This window comes from Eriocheir sinensis, chromosome 1 (genome assembly GCF_024679095.1).
Source record: "Eriocheir sinensis breed Jianghai 21 chromosome 1, ASM2467909v1, whole genome shotgun sequence".
Classification (NCBI taxonomy): Eukaryota; Metazoa; Arthropoda; class Malacostraca; order Decapoda; family Varunidae; genus Eriocheir; species Eriocheir sinensis.
Genome location: NC_066509.1, coordinates 8849814 through 8867929, shown reverse-complemented (window position 1 = coordinate 8867929; position 18116 = coordinate 8849814). Strand labels below are relative to the sequence as shown.

Sequence of the window (18116 nt, the reverse complement as noted above, 5' to 3'; positions counted from 1 at the left end):
AACGGATATATCTATTACGTCGCTGTTGACAATCTGATGAGGGAGGGAGACTCGTTTGTGCTGAGTCCCGAGTAAACAAGGCTCGCGTGCTAGCCGTCCTCTCCTCCTCCTCACCCCCCTCCTCCTCCTCCTCCTGACCTGCGCACATTATTTTATTTTCGTGAGACCAAAACTGACTCGCTCTTGACGATGAAAGAAATTGCTCCTGGCTTGAAAATTTGATTGAAGACGAATTATTGGAGGATAAGGAGGAGGAGGAGGAGGAGAGGGGGCAAAAGGAGGAGGTGGTGATTTAAATATAGGTTATGGAGAAAGAAAATGAGTTGGTGGTGAAGAGGAATAGAAAGAAGGAGAAAGAGGAATAGGAGGAGAGAAAGAGAAAGAAGGAGGAGGAGGAGGAGGAGGATAATAATAATAATAATAGGTGAAGTTCTCTCTAAAGATACTAAGCTAAATGAATCATATATGTAAGGAATGAGCTTAGGACTCTCTCTCTCTCTCTCTCTCTCTCTCTCTCTCTCACGAACCACCAGCGCCATTACCACTAGTACCTCCACCACAATTGCCGCCCTCATCACCCTCATCACCACTTCTGTCATTACCATTATACCCTAACCACGCTCACCACCACCTCCACCTCCACCACCTCCACCTCTCACCACAACTATCGACCCCTTTCCCTTTTTGCTTCTTCTTCCTTATCTCCTTCCTCTCTAAGCATCCCCTATTTTTCCTCTTCCTCCTCCTCCTCCTCCTCCTCCTCTCTTCATTTAGTTTTTCTATGCTCTTCTCCTTCCCTCATCCTATTTTTCGCCTTTCTTCCTTCCTTCCTTCCTTCCTCCACTCTTCCCTTTATGGTCGTCTGCACTTACGCTATCTCCATTTCGTTCCTCTCCTTTCCTTCCTTCCTCAGTCTCCTCCTCCTCATACTCTTTTCGCTTTCCTTCATGTTCCTCCTTCTTCTTCCTTTTTACTTTTTCTTATATTTCCTTCTTTGCCTTCTCTTGTTTTCTTTTTCCTTTTCCTCTTCCTCTTTTTTCCCTCCACTCTTCCACTTTTCCTCATCTCTCCTTCTCTTCTTCCTGTTCTTCCTCATCCTCTTTTCTTTCCCTCCTCCCCTTTCTTTTTTCCCTTTTTTTCTTCCTCTTCCCTTTCCCTCTTTTCTCTTCCTCTTCCCCTATCTCCATTCTCTTCTCACTCCTCTTCATATTTCCACTCCCTCCTCCCCTTCCCTCTTCCTCTTCCTCTTCCCCCCCCCCCCCACCCCATTCCTCGAGCGCCCGGGCGAAGCGGACGATTCTTTTGTAAATTAATTCCGAAATGGACCATAAAGGCGAAGTTATGTGGAAGTTACGTTCATTAAAGCCCTTCGGGAAAGTACTCTTGCCCGCCACCCCCTGCTTGCTGATGCCCTGCTTGACGCCCCATCTACTTTCTCTCTCTCTCTCTCTCTCTCTCTCTCTCTCTCTCTCTCTCTCTCTCTCTCTCTCTCTCGCTCTCTCTCTCTTCCTTCTCTCCCTTCCTTCCTTCCTTCCTTCCTTCCCTTCCTCCCTTCCTTCCCTCCTTCCCTTCCTCCCTTCCTTCCTCCCTCCCTCTTTTCCTCCCTTCCTCCCTTTTCTGCACGCGTTGTTAATTTGATTGTGAATTTCAGTAAAAAATCAAACTTCTTTCCATCGATCGCTGCCGTTGGAGTGTCTCTCTCTCTCTCTCTCTCTCTCTCTGGTCGTCTTTCCTTCACTTATCTTCCTTTATTCTCTCCCATCTCTTTTCCTCTCTCTTTTTTCTTCCTCTTCTTTTCATTCCTCCATTCTCTTCCATTTTTCAATTCCACTATTCTCTCTCACTTCATTTCTTTTTATTATTTTCCTCCACCTCCTTTCATTTCCTATACTCTCTTCCACTTCCTTCCATTCCTCTGTTCTTTTTTTCTTTTCCTCCTTCGATTTGTCTTTATCGCCCTCTCGTTTCTTCCTTTTCGTTCCGTCGTGCGAATTTTCTTAACGGCCTTTCATCCTCTCGTGTTTTTTCCTTCATTGTCTATTCCTTACTTTACACCCCTCCCTTTCCTGCACGTTTTCATCTTTTATTTTTCCGGACCCTCTTCTCTGTCTCCCTCTCCCTCTCCCTCTCTCTCTCTCTCTCTCTTATCTACAGCTTCAGTTTCCTTTCACTCCCTTCCACAATCCCTCCACCTTTCCTACTTTCCCTTTCCTCCATCCATCGAGACAGAGAAGGAGCGTTACCTGGCCTTAATTAATCCGGCATGTGATTCAACAGGTGTACAGGATCTATAATTAGTCGTGTGTACCTGTCGCTGTCGCTGCTCCACCTGCCTTCGTTCGCCTTTACACGGTTGGAATCATCATCTGTTTCCTCCGTGGCTTCCTTTTCCGATGTCTGGTTCTTCGTATATTTCTTTTTTCTTAACTTTTCTTTTGTTTAATTTTTCCTATACTGTCTTTGTTATAGTAGGTTGGTGTTTGGGTTTTGTCTCACTCTCTGTCTGTAGGTTTGTCTGTGTTTCTCTGTTTATTTCGCTCATTTCCCTGTCTCTTTTCATCCCTATTATTTGTCTATCTATTTATCTATCTGTGTCTATCTATCTATCGGGGTGCAGGGAGTTGCTCTTTTAAGTCTTCGTCATTTGCTTACGTGTTTTCTGTGTTATTTTTTTTTTTTCTGTGCGCTTACTCGATATTTTTATTTATTCCTGTAATTCACTTTCATGTAGTAATCATCTAAATGCTCTTACATAATTTTCGTCACACTTTCTCTTGGCCAGCAGCATTTCTCTCTTGTTGACATTTTTATTTATTTTTATTTCGTATTTACTCGGCAAGCATTATTATCTCCGCTTTGTTTTATATATTTTTTTTCTTTTGATTTCCTAACTTGTCCAGCAACATTTTTTTTTACTCTGTTTACATTTTTATATTGATTTTGTGATTAATTTTCCTCGCAACTGAACATACGTCGAATTTATACATTTTTCTCCGTTCACGTTCTTCAAAATACATACCATAAGATTTTTTCCAGTCTTTAAACGTTGTCATAATCATTTTGTTTCAAGATATAAAAAAGACTAACCTATCAATTAAGTTTTATTAATGCCTTCTTTCTTTCTCTTTTCCTCCTCCTCCTCTCGTCTCTTCTTCTTCTTCCTTTTCCTCCCCCTCCTCCTTGAGACTGCCGAGTGCATTTAGTAACCTTTCTTCATTCTTATTATTTCCTAACGTTTATATATCGTCACCTTCGTAAACAAACCGCCTAAGTCATTATTTTCTACTTTACAGGAAATCAGAAAAGAACTGTCATCATCTTATTTGACTTAAGATTTAGGCAGAAATGAAAAGGTCAATTCTAGAAAACTCAAACCCTGAATGACGAAGGCAACTGTACAAAAATGGGCGTCACATGATGAAAAATTGATGTAGACAAAAACCTGGAAATCACTGAAAAATGACTTGGGCAATTATTTTATGAGGGTGACGATATATTACACGTTTTGCATCTGCTTATGAGCATTTCAAAGGCAGACTATCATTAGGGTACTTATCTATATAACCATTAATTTTCTAACCACAAACTAAACAACCTTCCCGACATCATAAGTTTACTGCCCTGATCACATTGACATCCATCATATTCCCAAGCAAGATAAAATTAACAACTTCCTCTTTACAGTATGGAGTGGCTTGCAGGGAAGGATTAAAGCACTTGTGTACCTACTCTTGGATACGTTCAGTTCACTCCCGATGCAACAAAGTGGCGATCAATGCGTTTCTTGAAGGAGTTGATGGTCTCTGCGCTAACCACTTCTGATGGTATGGAACAGAGGGAAATAACACGAGAACGAAAGTCGTATCAAAATACCCTTCGCCCTTCACTCACATGCCTACACACACCTTCCCCTCACCCCTTCCCCTCACCCCCTTCCCCTCTTACCTCCCCGTCCCCCCCTTCACCTGGTTGCGTATAATACCTTACTCAGATTTCACAGTCGCAATGCAATTTTCAGATTCTCAACCATAGCCTATGAGTTGAAAAGAGTATTGTTAAAGATCACAAAGGAAAATATGTCAAAATACCACGCAACATTCATCAACCCATAATCTAATATTATTCAACCAGTCAACCAATTTTCTTCAACCAGTCAACCAGAATCAGACCGTCAGTCAACATTCATAACAGCATCAACTGACATTTAGCAACCCATCTCCCAACATCAGACCACCAAACAACAGTTATCAACCCGCCAAGCAACATTCATTACCCCGTCAACCCAAATCAGACCACCACACAACATTTATCAGACCATTTAACAACATTCATCAACCCTCCCCAACCCGTCAACCCAAATCAGACCCCTACACAACATTCATCAGACCACCAACCCAACCCAACATTAATTATAGACGCCAGCCAACCAGCAACCAACCATTTTTTTTTTTCCCATCTACCATTTTCCGGCCCGGCTCCTCAACTACCCCCATCCCCGTCCCCGCCATTTAGGAATACAAGAGGGAACGGGCCGCCGGAATCCTAAAATCTTGGAATACTGGAATGCTGACAGATGGAGGAGGAGGAAAAGGGAGACACCTCAGATATTTCTTCTTGGATTAGGTCAATATTTTTTCTCTCACGTTTGTTTTTGTCCAGAAAGTTTGATGGAGAAAGTTTTAATTGTGTATCGAAGCGAATGCGAGAGAGAGAGAGAGAGAGAGAGAGAGAGAGAGAGAGAGAGAGAGAGAGAAACAAGACTAGTAGGCAAAAAGACATAGACAAACTAGCAAAGAGGGAGACTATCACAAAAACAGTCGAACACACACACACACACACACGTCAGGGAAAGAAGGAAATAAGAAAAAGAGGCGAAAAACGATGATTGCATGAAAAGGAGCGAAAAGAAGCGAAAATCTACGTCATCTGAAGCGGTTTGTGCGTCATTTTCATTTTGTTCCATTCAGACTCGTCATCGTTTTCCTCTTTTTTTCTTTCACTTGCGGTATTTTTCTCATCTTTTCGCCTCCGCTGTTCCTTCATCCTTCCCTCTGTCTTTCGTTCCCTTTCCCAAATTGTTCCGTCCGTCGAGAGCATTTCACTTATTTACTTCGTATTTTTCTTTAATTCTTTTTTTCTTTCACTACGTCCTTGAGCTTCACGCCTGATGACCATTTATTAGCAATCTTTATTACCCCCGCGTTATCTCGTTACCTTGTCTTTAGTTAGTTTGTTAGTTTGTCAAAATGTTGCAGTGATACTTATTTGTCCCTCTCTCTCTCTCTCTCTCTCTCTCTCTCTCTCTCTCTCTCTCTCTCTTCGCTCTCTCTCTCTCTCATTATTTTTCTTTTCATACATCTTTTTTTTTGTCTTCTTTCTTCATTTACTTTCTTAGTCTCTCCCAAAGTTCCAACAATATTTTTCTTCACTGTTTTTTTTCCTCTCTCCTCCTCCTCGTTCTCTTCTTATTCCTCTTTCTTAGTCCTCCTCCTCCTCCCTCTTCTTCTTTTTCTTCTTCTCCTCCTCCTCCTCCTCCTCCTCCTCCTCCTCCTCCAACACATCTCCCATCTTAGTTTTACCCTTCTCGTCTGTGATTTTTATTTTCATCCTTCTTTACTTGGACCTCCTCCTCCTCCTCCTCCTCCCACTCTTCCACCCTGTCAACCTCTTCTTCCAACCGGTTTTTAATAGTAGTTCATCTCTTCTTCATCCTTTAATCATTGTTATAATTTAGAGCTTACAACCTGCCCTCCCTCTCTCCTTCACCCCCTCGTCCTCCCCCTCCCCCTCCTCGTCCTTTTCTCCACATCCTCATATGAGCTCGAGAGTCCAGACAAAGGAAGGGGAGGAAGAAGAGGAAGAGGAGGAGGAGGAGGAAGGAAGGAAGGGAAGGGAGAAGTAATGATATGGATAGTTCAGTGATGGAGGGATAGTGAGGGAACGAAGTATGAAAGGAGAGCAAACAAACGAGAAGAGAGAGAGAGAGAGAGAGGGAGAATGGAGGGCGAGGGAAGGTGGGAAGGAATGCAATAGACAACGGAGGCATGAAGGACGCGAGGGAATGAACGGAGGAAAGTAACACGAGAACAAAAGTCGCATCAAAATACCCCTTCTGCCCTTCCCTCACATGCCTACACAGTGCCCTTCCCCCCTTCCCTCTTACCTCCCCCCCCCCCCCCTCACCGGGTTGCGTATATACACCTGTCCGAGATATTCTAAGGGCAGTCAACTCTATGCGGTCAGACGATGCAAGTTGTTAATATATTCCATCCATCTGTTGCTCTTGTCAAACTTGTGTCTCGTTGCATCTATTATTCGGTGAGTGTTGTTGTTGTTGTTGTTGTCGTTGTTGTTGTTTTCACCTTTTATAACCCAACTCACTCTCTTCCTTCCTTCCCTCGTCCTCTCTCCTCCCTATCTTCTTCTCCTCTCGTCTCCTCTTTCTTCTTCCTCTTCCTCCTCCTCCTCCTCCTTGAAACTACCGAGTTCATTTAGTAACCTTTGTGCATTCTTATTATTTCCTAACGTTTATTTATATTACACGTTTTTCGTCTGGAAGCGGCGTTTTGTCTCCCATTCGTTATAACACTGGCATATTTTCCTATTGTCTACTTAATTGATCTGTTTTTTTTTCTTTCTCTTTATGCGTCAGGAAGGTTTGTATTACGAGAAGGATGATTTATGGGCGATATTATGTTAAGTTTTCTTCGTTAATTCATTAAGTGGTGATGGAAAATGCTGTTGTTGTTGGTAGTAGTGGTAGTAGTAGTAGTAGTAGCAGTAATAGTAGTAGTAGTAGTAGTAGTTGTTGTTGTTGTTGTTGTTGTTGTTATTGCAAAATTAACAAATATTCACCTCATTATTACCTCGCTTATTGATTTTCTTGGGTTTGTATGTAATCAGGATAACCAACTCTCTCTCTCTCTCTCTCTCTCTCTCTCTCTCTCTCTCTCTCTCTCTCTCTCTCTCCTGATCCAGCTATCCAATTTCCTGCTCGTTTGTTTCACTCTATGCAGAGAAAAGAGGCAGCCCTATTAGTTTCCCTCTTTCATTTAAAACAATTACGTTAAGTTGAAATCTAACGTTTTAACAGCTACAAATCAACTCTACTGGCGAATGAAGTAAGAGGGTGACATTTATTTTCTGTTTAACTTGAAGGGAATTGAATAGAAAGGTTAAGTGGAGGAAAAGAAAAGATGGATGGGAAAGAAAGGAAAGGAAAGGGAGAGTGAGGGAGGTTGAAGGGAGAATAAGGTGGGGTGGAGAATGAGGTGAAGGGAAATTTGAGGGATAGATGGAAAAGATGAGAAAATGAAGAAAGGAAGGCTAAAGGGGAATATGAAGGAGGAGGAGGAGGAGGAGGAAGAGGAGGAGGTAAGATAACGACGAAAAAAAAAAAAGAATAAAGAAAGAGAAGGAAAAGAAGCACACGAAGAAGCAAGAGAAAAAATAGAGGAGTTGGACGACGAGGAAGGAGAAAAGGAAAATATGAGAAGGAAAGGAAAAGAAAGGGAGAGTGAATGAGGTTGAAGAGAGAATGAAAAAGGGGTTGAAGGTGAAGCGAAAGGAAGATGGGAATAATAGAAAGACAGGGAAAGGTGAGGGGAAGGTAAAGAAAACAAGGGAAATAAATGGAGTAACGATATAAACAACGTAAAAAAAAAACAAGGAAGATCCAGAAAGGGAAAGGGAAGCAAGGTTAAAGGGAACATAAAGGGAAGGTAAAGGGACTTGGATGAGAAATGGAAGTGGCAAAAAAAGAGAAGGTAAGTGAAAGATAAGGTAAGAGAGCGAGAGAGAAGGAGAAAGGGAAAGATGATGGGGAGGAGAGGAAAAAAGGAAAGGAAGGAGAGAGGGAAGAAGAGAGAAAAAGAGGAAGGGGAGGAGAGGGAAATAGGATGCATAACGTGTGAGAAACAAAAGGAAAGAGAAACGACGTGGAAGGAAAGGTAGAGGAAGAGTTGAAGGGATTGATGGGAGGTGGATGAGAAGCGAACGAAAAACGGGAGAGGGAGATAGGAAAGTAAAAGGAAAGGACAGGGAAGGGAGGGGAAGAGGTGAAGATAGTTGATGGAAGTAGGATAAAGAACAGGAATGAAAAACAGAGAGGGGAAAAGGTACGAGAAAAGAGAAAGGGAAAGGAAGGTAGATGAGAAAAGGGAGAGGGAGATAGGAAAGGGAAAGGGAAGGACAGGGAAGGGAGGGGAGGAGTTGAAGATAGTTGATGGAAGTAGGATAAAGAACAGGAATGAAAAACAGAGAAGGGGGAAAAGGTACGAGAAAAGAGAAAGGGAAAGGAAGGTAGATGAGAAAAGGGAGAGAGAGGGAGGGAGGAAAGTAAAAGGGAAGGGAAAGGAAAGGTCGATGATGGAAGGTAGGCAAAAAAAGAAAAAAAAAAAAAAAAAAAAAAAAAAAAAAACAGGAGTGAGGAACCGAGATGAACGCAAGTGAAAGGAAGGTTGAAAGGAAGGTAAATGAGGGAGGGGAGGGGAGAGAGGTGGGTGGGTGGGAGTGGTGGAGGGGTGGAAGAGGTGAAAGCTGGTTGGGTGAAGGTGAGGTGGGCAGTGATGGCGAGGCTTAATTGGCTGTTATCACTGAGTTCAGCCACCCAAACTAAGCCTCGTTAGGGGATCTAGTAAGTAATATATATAAATCATTTGTATCCAGGGCTTGGCGCATAACGGAGCAGGAGGAAGAGCAGGAGGGGGTGGAGGAGGAGGAGGGAGTGTAAGATAAGAGAACTGGAACAAAAGCAAAAGAAAAAAAAGAGGAAGAGGAGGAGGAGGAGGTTAAAGATGAGAACGTAAAGGAAGAAGAGAGAGAACACGAAGAAGAAGCAAAATAAAAATAAAAAGGAGGAGGAGGAGGACAAGGAGAAGATGAAGAAAAGAAGAAAAAGAAAAGAAAAAATAAGACGGAAAAGAAAAACAAGAGGAAAAACAGTAGGAGGAGGAGGAGGAGGAGGAGGAGGAGGAGGAGGAAGAAGAGGAGGAGTGTAAGATAAGGACGAAAAAGAAGAATAAAGAAAGAGAAGGAAAAGAAGCACAGGAAGAAGCAAGAGGGAAAATAGACGAGGACGAGGAGGAGGCAGAGGAGGAGGAGGAGGAGGAAAAGGAGGAGGACGCAAAAGATGAGAAAGACGCTGAGTTAGAAATTCCAGGTAAAGAAATAAAAAAAAGTAAAAAAAAAAAAAATCACGCTGATGAAGTAGAAAATAAATAAAAGAGGAGCAAGATAAAAAAAAGAAGAAGTAATCACGAGATGGAAGAAGAAAGAGGAAAATAAGAGTGAAGGAAGAAAGGAGATGGAATGAAAGAGGGAGATGAAGAGTAAAGGCAAAGAGGGGGGGAGGGAGGGAGGGAGTGCAAGGGAGGGAAAGATGGAGGGAGTAAACATTAACGTCTCCCTCTTTTTCTCTTCCTTCTTCCTTCCTCCTTCCATTCGTCTTTCCCACCTTTCCTACCTCCTTTGTTTCCTTTCTCCTTCCCTTTTTCATTCCCTCTTCTTTTCCTCTTTCCCTCCTCTCTCCTTTCCTTCTCCTCCCATTCCTCTTTCTATCTCTCCTTTCCCTTCCTCTTTCCCTCTTTCCATTCCTTCTACTCCCCTTCCTCTATATATCTCTCCTTCCTTATCCCCTTTCGCCGTCTCATTTCCTTCCTTTTTCTCTATCTCATTCCTTCCTTCTTCCCCCTTCTCCTTCATTTCCTCTTTCCCATTCTCTTTCCCTTCCCTTCCTTCCTTCCTTCCTTCCTTCCCTCCCTCTTTCCCTCCCTCATAGATAAACACTGAATAGACACACCAGTCGATGGATAGACGATAGATATTCTGCAGCTCACAACCAACAGGAAGACTCAAGATGGAGAGGAAGAGGAAGATTGGATGACAGGGAATGATTAAGGAGAGAACTTGATACAGGTTGATAGATAGATACTGTGATAGATAGAGTGGAAGAAAATAAAACAAAAATTAATAACAACAACAATGACAACCACTACTACTACTACTACTACTACAATCTTAATAACTACAATCCTCACTCTACTTTCTCGTGAATTCTTAAACACTCAATTAAAAAGCAGATTAACGATAAGAAATGAAAAAAAAAGAAAAAAAACACGGACTGAGCTCCCTTTCCCATCTCATCTTCTGCTTCCTTCTCCTCCTCCTCCTCCTCCTCCTCCTTTGTGACCCCTGAGTACACATTACATATATTACTTCATCCCCTTAACATATAAATCTCCCCCGTCGAGTTAGGCATACACTCCCAGGCCGCTTCCTTATGCCAGAGCAACAAGAGAGGCGGTATAACGTGACCCCGGAACCTACGAGAGAGAGAGAGAAGAGAAGAGAAGAGAAGAGAAGAGAAGAGAAGAGAAGAGAAGAGAAGAGAAGAGAAGAAATGAAAAGGAAAGGAAAGGAAAGGAAAGACATTAAAATATAGATAGATTGAAAAATAGATATATGGAGATACGTAAAGATAAGATAGAAAAGATAGATGCAGAGAGAGAGGAACCACACAAAGAAAAATATCGCCCCCCAACAAAAGGATGAAAAGTCGACAGATCTTGCCCGAGGAAATCCTGTAGAAATTAATTTTATGCCGCACTGAACCCTTCATTCCCAAGACGCGGCCCCCCTCCCCCCCCCCCTTGCCCCCCGCCCCCCCTCAAGGGAAGTGGTGGCTGTGTGCGCGCTCCAGTTCCCTTCCCTTCCCTTCCCTTCCCTTCCTTTCCCTTCACTTCACTTCACTTTATTCACTTGGCTCTATTGAAATGGTGGTCGTGTGTGTGTGTGTGTGTGTGTGTTTTTCCCTTTCCTTCTCTTTCTTTCCCTTCTTTTTCCCCTCCTCCCTTTTCGTCTATCTCCCCTTCTTCCCTTCCATTCAGTTCTCTATCCTTCCCTTCCTTTCCCTTTCCTTCTCTTTTGTTCCCTTCCTTTCCCTTTCCTTCTCTTTCTTTCCCTTCTTTTCCCATCCTCCCTTTTCGTCTCTCACCCCTTCATCCATACCATTCACGTCTCTATCCTTCTCTTCCTATCTTCCTTTCCCTTTCTTTCTCTTCTTTTCCCTTTTTTTCCCCTCCTCCCTTTTCGTTTCTCTCCCCTTCTTCCATTCCATTCTGTTCTCTATCCTTCCCTTCCTTTCCCTTTCCTTCTCTTTTGTTCCCTTCCTTTCCCTTTCTTCTCATTTCTTCCTTTCTTTTCCCCTCCTCCCTTTCGTTTCTCTCCCCTTCTTCCCTTCCATTCAGTTCTCTATCCTTCCCTTCCTTTCTCTTTCCTTCTCTTTTGTTCCCTTCCTTTCCCTTTCCTTCTCTTTTTTTCCCTTTTTTTCCCCTCCTCCCTTTTCGTTTCTCTCCCCTTCTTCCATTCCATTCTATTCTCTCTCCTTCCCTTCCTTTCCCTTTCTTCTCATTTCTTCCTTTCTTTTCCCCTCCCTTTCGTCTCTCCCCCCTTCTTCCCTTCTATTCAATTCTCCATCCTTCCCTTCCTTTCCCTTTCTTCTCATTTCTTCCCTTCTTTTCCCTTCCCTTTTGTCTCTCCCCACTTCTTCCGTTCCATTCAATTCTCTATTCTTCATTTCCCTTTCTTTCTTTTCTTTCCCTTTCCTTCTATGAGCTCTTCCTTTCCCAGCTATTCCTTTAGTTTTCTCCTTCCTTTCCACTCTTCCTTTAGCTTTCCTTTCCTTCCCTTATATTCCCTTCCATTCCTTTCCCCTTTACTTTCTTTCCCGCACTTCCATTACCTTCCTTCTCCTCTCGTTCCCTCCCTTTCTCTAACTTCTTTTTCCTTCTTTCCTCCTTTTCTCCTCTCTCTTCCTCTCTCTCTCTCTTCCTCTTCTCTCTCTCTCTCTCTCTCTCTCTCTCTCTCTCTCTCTCTCTCTCTCGCTCTCTCTCTCTCTCTCAGTATGTTTTTCCATTGGCTCCTGTGTATGTTAGGGGAAGGAAGGAGGGAGGGAGGGGGGAGGAGTGCAAAAGGAGAGGGAGGAAAGAGGGAAAAAATTACTAACAGGTGTATGCAGGTGTGGAGGAGGAGGAGGAGGAGGAGGAGGAGGAGGAGGAGGAAGAAGAAGAAGAGAAGAAAAAAGGTGTTGTTTCTACGGCATAAGAGAAGGAAGGGAAAGGGAAGAAATGGAAAGGGAAAAAAGGTGGGGAGCTTGATTAAAGGGAAGGCAGGTGGCTGTGTTACCTGGACCGAAGGGGATTGGGAGATGAGGAGATGGGAATTTAATGGGGAAGGGAGGGATGGGAAGAGGCGAGGATTGTGAGGAAGTTTGTGGCTGTCTGAGGAAGTGGAGGAGGAGGAGGAGGAGGAGGAGGAGGGGGAGGAGGAGTAGGAAGAGGGGGAGGAGGAGAAGATGCAAGCAGCTGGCAAGTGATGGGAGAAAAAATACAAAGAAAGAAAAGGAAGATAGAGAAGATAGGAGAGAGAGAGAGAGAGAGAGAGAGAGAGAGAGAGAGAGAGAGAGAGAGAGAGAACATGGAATTCCAGCTTATGAAATGAAATGAATATTGGAGGAAAGGAGTGGGAAGATAAAAGAGAGAGATAGGGAGGGGGAGGAGAAAAGGAAGGGAGGGAGATACTGGAAGAAAGATAGGGAGGGGAGGGGAAGCAAACACCACCCACGCCTCTCCACCGATCCAAACACGCCGTAAAAATAACCCATATTGGACTTTCTCTTCGGTCAGGTATTGAAGTCCTTCCTCGGTTTCTCTCTCCCTCTATAACAAGCAAAGTTTTCGTGTGTGTTTTCTTCTCCCTCTTCCCTTTCCCTTCTCTTGCGGTCTTTAAAATGTTTCCATCTGATATTTTTACGATTGTGTCTATAGTTATTCGTCTTGTTAATATCATTGGCGTTTGAGTAAGTTTAAAATTCCCTAGGTAATTATTTTTCATTTTTGCAATTTCCATTTTTTTCGTATATATTTTTTCCTTTTTCCCTTTCCTTGTTCTCTTTAAAATAGTTCCCTCTCTCATGTATCGATTATGTCTAGTTACTCGTTTATTTTTATTCATAACAATTTTTAGTTATTTCTCGCATGTGTTTTCTTCTTCCCTTTCCTTGTGGTCTTTAAAATAGTTCCCTCTCTCATGTATTTACGATTATGTCTGTGGTTATTCCTCTTGTTGGTTCTATATGGTGTTTGACTAAGTTTAAAATTCCCTAAGTAATTATTTTTCATTCATAACAATTTCAAGTTTTTTTTTTCGTATGTATTTTTTCCTCCTTTCCCTTTCCTCGTCTTTAAAATGTTTCCCTCACATGTATTTACGATTATGTCTGTGGTTATTCGTCTCATTGATTTTATATTGTGTGAGTAAGTTTCAAGTTCCCCAGATAATAATTTCTGATTCATAACAATTTCTCTTTTTTTCTCTTTTGACTCTACCCTCAGACAACTCCCACGCTCCCAGAATATCCTCGCAGCAATCTGTCGCCAGGAAACACACACTATCTTTTTTTTTATTGTTACCGAGTCCATCACACTCTCTTATGGCAACTCCTCTGTACGTACATCTATTAACAGGAGTGATAAGCTTTTTCCTTTTTGTCTACATTTTTTTTTGTCCCTGAACTGTTTCCTTTGCTGTGTAGAAGAACAACTTTTGGTATCGCTGCAAACTTAATCACAGGTCACCAGGAGTAGTATAGCTAGTTATAAGTCTGTTTAGCGCCACACTGATTGGTAGGAAATGTCATGACGTTTAGCGATGTTGTCAACCCTCACATCACACAAGAAACGGTTGGCGGCGAATAGCTTAGTTTAGTTTAGTTTATCTCGTCGTTTCCGGAGGCGAGTGTACGGCGAATTTCCTGTCATTCACCAACACACACACACACACACACACACACACACACACACACACACACACACACACACACACACACACGTACATGAGTCACCCACCACCGCCAAGGACTTCTAATGGCGTCAGAGCTTTTCACGGCCGCTATTATAAGCATCTCCCTCAGACGTGTTATTCATTCACACAAGAAGAAAAAAAAGGATAAAAGTGGATCAGTTACGTAAGAAAACACTCATCCGTTATTCCTCCTCCTCCTCCTCCTCCTCCTCCTCTCCAGTCGTGAGTCGCGGGGCTTCAAAGGAATATGTACACAAAATACATTAAGTCATAATGGTATGTTAATGCAAGTAAATGGAATACAAATATGGCGGCAGCAAGACGTCAGAGATGGCTTCACCTTACCCCGCCGCTCCTCAAACAGACTAATGCATAGCCAAGTTATTCATTGGAGTGTGTATGGGAGACGAGCGAAGCGACGGAACGATGTGCCTAAGAAAATACCGGAGAAGGGAAAGATGGGAAAGAGTATGTTTGTATGTGTGTGGAAGGGGGGGGGGGGGGTTGACTGCTTGTGGTTGTTGTTGTTGATATTGTTTGTGGTGGTGGAGATGGTGGGAATTGACAGCGGTTCGTATTTTTGTAGTGAAATAGCTTTCGTTTTGATGTTAGTTGTAGTAGTAGTAGTAGTAGTAGTAGTAGTAGTAGCGATAGTGGTAGTAGTAATGGGGGCGTAATGGTAGTCGTGGTAACAGTGGTGGTTTGGTAGTGATTGTTGTAGTAGTGATGGGAATAGTTGTGGGAGTGTTAGTGTTAGTAGTAATAGTTATGGTGGTGGTAGTATGAGTCGTGGTGGTAATAATTGATGGTAGACGTGTTTGTGGTAGAGTCTCGTAGAAGTAATAGTAGTAGTAGTAATGGTGGTGGTAATGGTGGTGGTAGTGGGGGGGGGGGTAGCAGTGGTGTGGATAACCATGAATAAGAGCGGACAGAGAGGAAGGAATTCAGGGTTGCGAAAGAGAAATATGAGAGGCATCTGCAAATCCTCCTCACCCTCTCCTCTCCTCCACCTCCTCTTCCGTTTCCTCCCCATTACCACCACCACCAACACCACCACCAGCACGACCACGGGGGAAAATAATCATAAACAGGGGAGGAGAGAAAAAAAAATCACAAAACCGAACAAGAACAGAGAAAGAAAAAAACGGAGGAAGGAAAAACATCAACACATTTCCCCTCTGGCGGAGAACTCAACTATTTTCCCCTCGCTGGTAATTGGGGGCAGGAGGGGAAAGGGAGGAGGAGGAGGAGGAGGAGGAGGGTGAGGTAAAGGGGGGGGGGGTGAGGTGAGGTAGCAGAAGCAGGACATAATTCCCCCTCCAATTTAGCAGGTAGAGTCATTAATTACTGCTCAGGTATGTGAAAGGACAGGTACAATGGATTCAGAACGGTGGATTGAACTCCTCTATGCTCCCCTCCCTCCCTTTCTCCCCTCCTCTCCCCTTGTGTTGTACCGGGCCGGACCACGCCGAAAAGAGGGGAAAGGTAAGGCAAGGGGAAGGTGGATAGGAGATAGAGAGGAAAAGGGAAAGGTCGGGAAGGGAGGGAGTGGAGATGTGAGGGGAGTGAAAGGTGAAGGAAGAAAAATAGGGAAGGAAAGGAAGGGAAGGGAAGGGGATGGAAAGGGGAAGGTGGGGAAGACAGGGGAGAGGGAAAGGGATTGGTGAAGAAAGGAAAAGAAGGGAGAAAGAAAGCCAGGGAGGGAGGAAGGGAAATGGAGGGAAAGGTGGGCTAGGAAAGGTAAGGAAAGGAAGGAAGGAAAGAAAGGAAAAGGGAAGGAAGAAAGGGAGGGAGAAACAGGAAAGGGAACAAGGAGGGTAAGGGGGTGGAGGAAAAAAGGGAAAGGAAAAAAAAGGAGAAGGAGAAGGAAAAAGTGAAGGTGGGAGGGAAGGAGAGGGAAAGGAAGGAAAAAGTGAAGGTGGGGAGGGGAAGGAGAGGGAAAGGAAGGAAAAGGAATGGTAGGGAGTGCAGAAAGAGGGGAAAGGTAGGGAGGGGAGGGAAAGGTGGTGTAAGGGAAGGGAGGTAAAGGGAGGGGAAAGGGGGGGTGAAGGGGAGCGAAAAGGGGTGAACTTAATGATGTATTGTGAAAGCGTTTGTCTGTGTGTATGTATTCATGTGTGTGTGTGTGTGTGTGTGTGTGTGTGTGTGTGTTCACGTGTTGCAGTGCGTGAGTGTATGTAGTTTTTAATCTTTTATAGCTAAAGTACCGGGTTAGTGTTCGTGTGTATGTATGTATGTATGTATATGTATCCTCGTGTGTGTGTGTGTGTGTGTATGTGCGTGTGTGTGTTTGCGTGCGTGCGTGCGTGTGTGTATGGCGCTTTCATATTTTTAGTAGCAGGAATAATGGCGTCATTACCTGCAGAGAAGCGGTATTAATGCCCATTACGGCCATTACTCTCCGGGCCATAACTATTTTGGTGACTCCCCGCACCGCCCCCTCACCTGTAATCAAGCAGCGATTCACCTGTCCAAGACGAGAGGGTCACGTGATGGCTCACCTGAAAAGGAAAATGACAGGTTAGGACATAGTTTTACGGGAGGACTATAGATAATAATGGCCCTGTGGGGGGAAAGTTTGTGGTAATGAACTTAAACTATCATTTTCTTCTCGTTTTCGTTTTTCCCTCCCTTTCCCTTTTTCTTTCTCCCTTTTGATTTAGTCTCCCTTTTCTCCTACCCTTCTTCCTTCCTTTCAATTTTGTGTCCTTTCTCTCCCTTTTAATTTTGTCTCCCTTTTCTCTCTTCCTTCTTTTCCCTTTTCTTTCACCTTCCTTCGTTATCCTTTCTTCCCCTTCTCTCTTCCATTCTCCCTTCCCTTCCTTGTATTTCTTTCCATTTCCATTTTCTTTTCATTTTCTCCTTCCCTTCCTTCTTTCTCCCTTTTTTGTCTCCCTTCCTTCCTTCCTTATCCCTTCTTTCCCTTTCCCTTTGTTTCACCTTCTATTCTCCCTTCCCTGTATTTCTCTTTATCTTCCTTTTCTTTCTCTTTTTGTTCTCCCTTCTTCCTCCCTTTTCATTTTGTCTCCCTTTCATTTTATCTTCCTTCCTTATCTCTTCTTCCCCTTTCACTCTGTTTTCCTTTCCATTCTCCCTTCCTTTCATTGTATTTCCTTCCATTTTTTTCTCCCTTGTAATTTTGTCTCCTTTTCATTTTATCTTCCTTCCCTTCTTCCTTCTTCTTCCCCTTTCCCTTTGTTTTCCTTTCCTTTCTCCCTTCCCTTCATTGTATTTCCTTCCATTCTTTTTTCTCCGTTCCTTTTTTCTCCCTTTTAATTTTTCCTCCCTTTCGTTTTATCTTCCTTCGCTTCCCTTCTTCCTTTTCCCTCTGCTTCCCCTTCTATTCTCCCTTCCCTGTATTTCCCTCCGGTTTCATTTTCTTCCTCCCCTCTTCTTTCCTTCTCTCTTTTTCGTTTGCTCTCCTTTCTTTCCTCCTCCTCCCCTCTCTGTGTACTATTTCCATTTTACGTCCTGTCGTTCTCTCCTCTCTCCCTTTTCATCTTTTCTCCTCCTCCTCCTCCTCCCCCTCTTCCATTTTCGTCCACCTCTTCATCTTCTCCTAAACCATCAATCTCTATCATTCTCCAATTTTCCCTTTCTCTCTCTCTTTCTCTCTCCTTCTTCTTGAACATCACAATTCTTCACTACCTTCAAACTTATTTTTCTTCTTCATTTTCTTCGTTTTGGATTTTTTTATTTTTTATTTTACTATTTTTTTTCTTATTTTCTATTCTTCTTTTATTAATTTTTCCTATTTCCTGTATTTGCATCTTAACACCCCCCCCCCCCTCCGCCTCCTTCTCCTCTTCCTCCTCCTTTTTCCATCACTCCTTCCTTCCATCTCCCTTATCTGCAGCATCTCTCTCTCTCTCTCTCTCTCTCTCTCTCTCTCTCTCTCTCTCTCTCTCTCTCTCTCTCTCTCTCTCTCTCTCTCTCTCAACATCTTTTTCCCTCCCCCCCCACCACCACCTCCACTACCAGCATAGCATCCTTTTCCTCCCTCCCTCCCTCCTTTCCTCCCCCCTTCCCTTCTGCCTTCAGCCTCATCTTCCCCCCCCCCCCCCCCCTGTCACCACCATTTTTCACCGCGATCACCACCACTTCTCCTCAGAGCCTCATCCACCTCCATCAGTCTTTCTCCTCCTCATTCTCCTCCTTAACCCCCTCCCCACCACCTCCTCCCTCCACCTCCTCCCCTCCTTACTACCTTTGATCTTCGTTCTCTTAACCCCTTCCACCCCAACCTCAGACTTCTC

The 18116-nt window shown here is 43.5% G+C and overlaps 1 protein-coding gene across 1 annotated transcript in view; it reads right to left on the bottom strand.

Annotated features, from left to right (window-relative positions):
- The window catches only part of LOC126987108 (plexin-B-like), a 224008-nt gene extending 207685 nt beyond the window's left edge, over positions 1–16323 (bottom strand). The window contains exon 1 of the mRNA XM_050843929.1: positions 16306–16323. The gene's annotated coding sequence lies outside the window, so the exon portion shown is untranslated. The remainder of the gene's footprint in view (positions 1–16305) is intronic.
- Positions 16324–18116: the final 1793 nt, after the last annotated feature.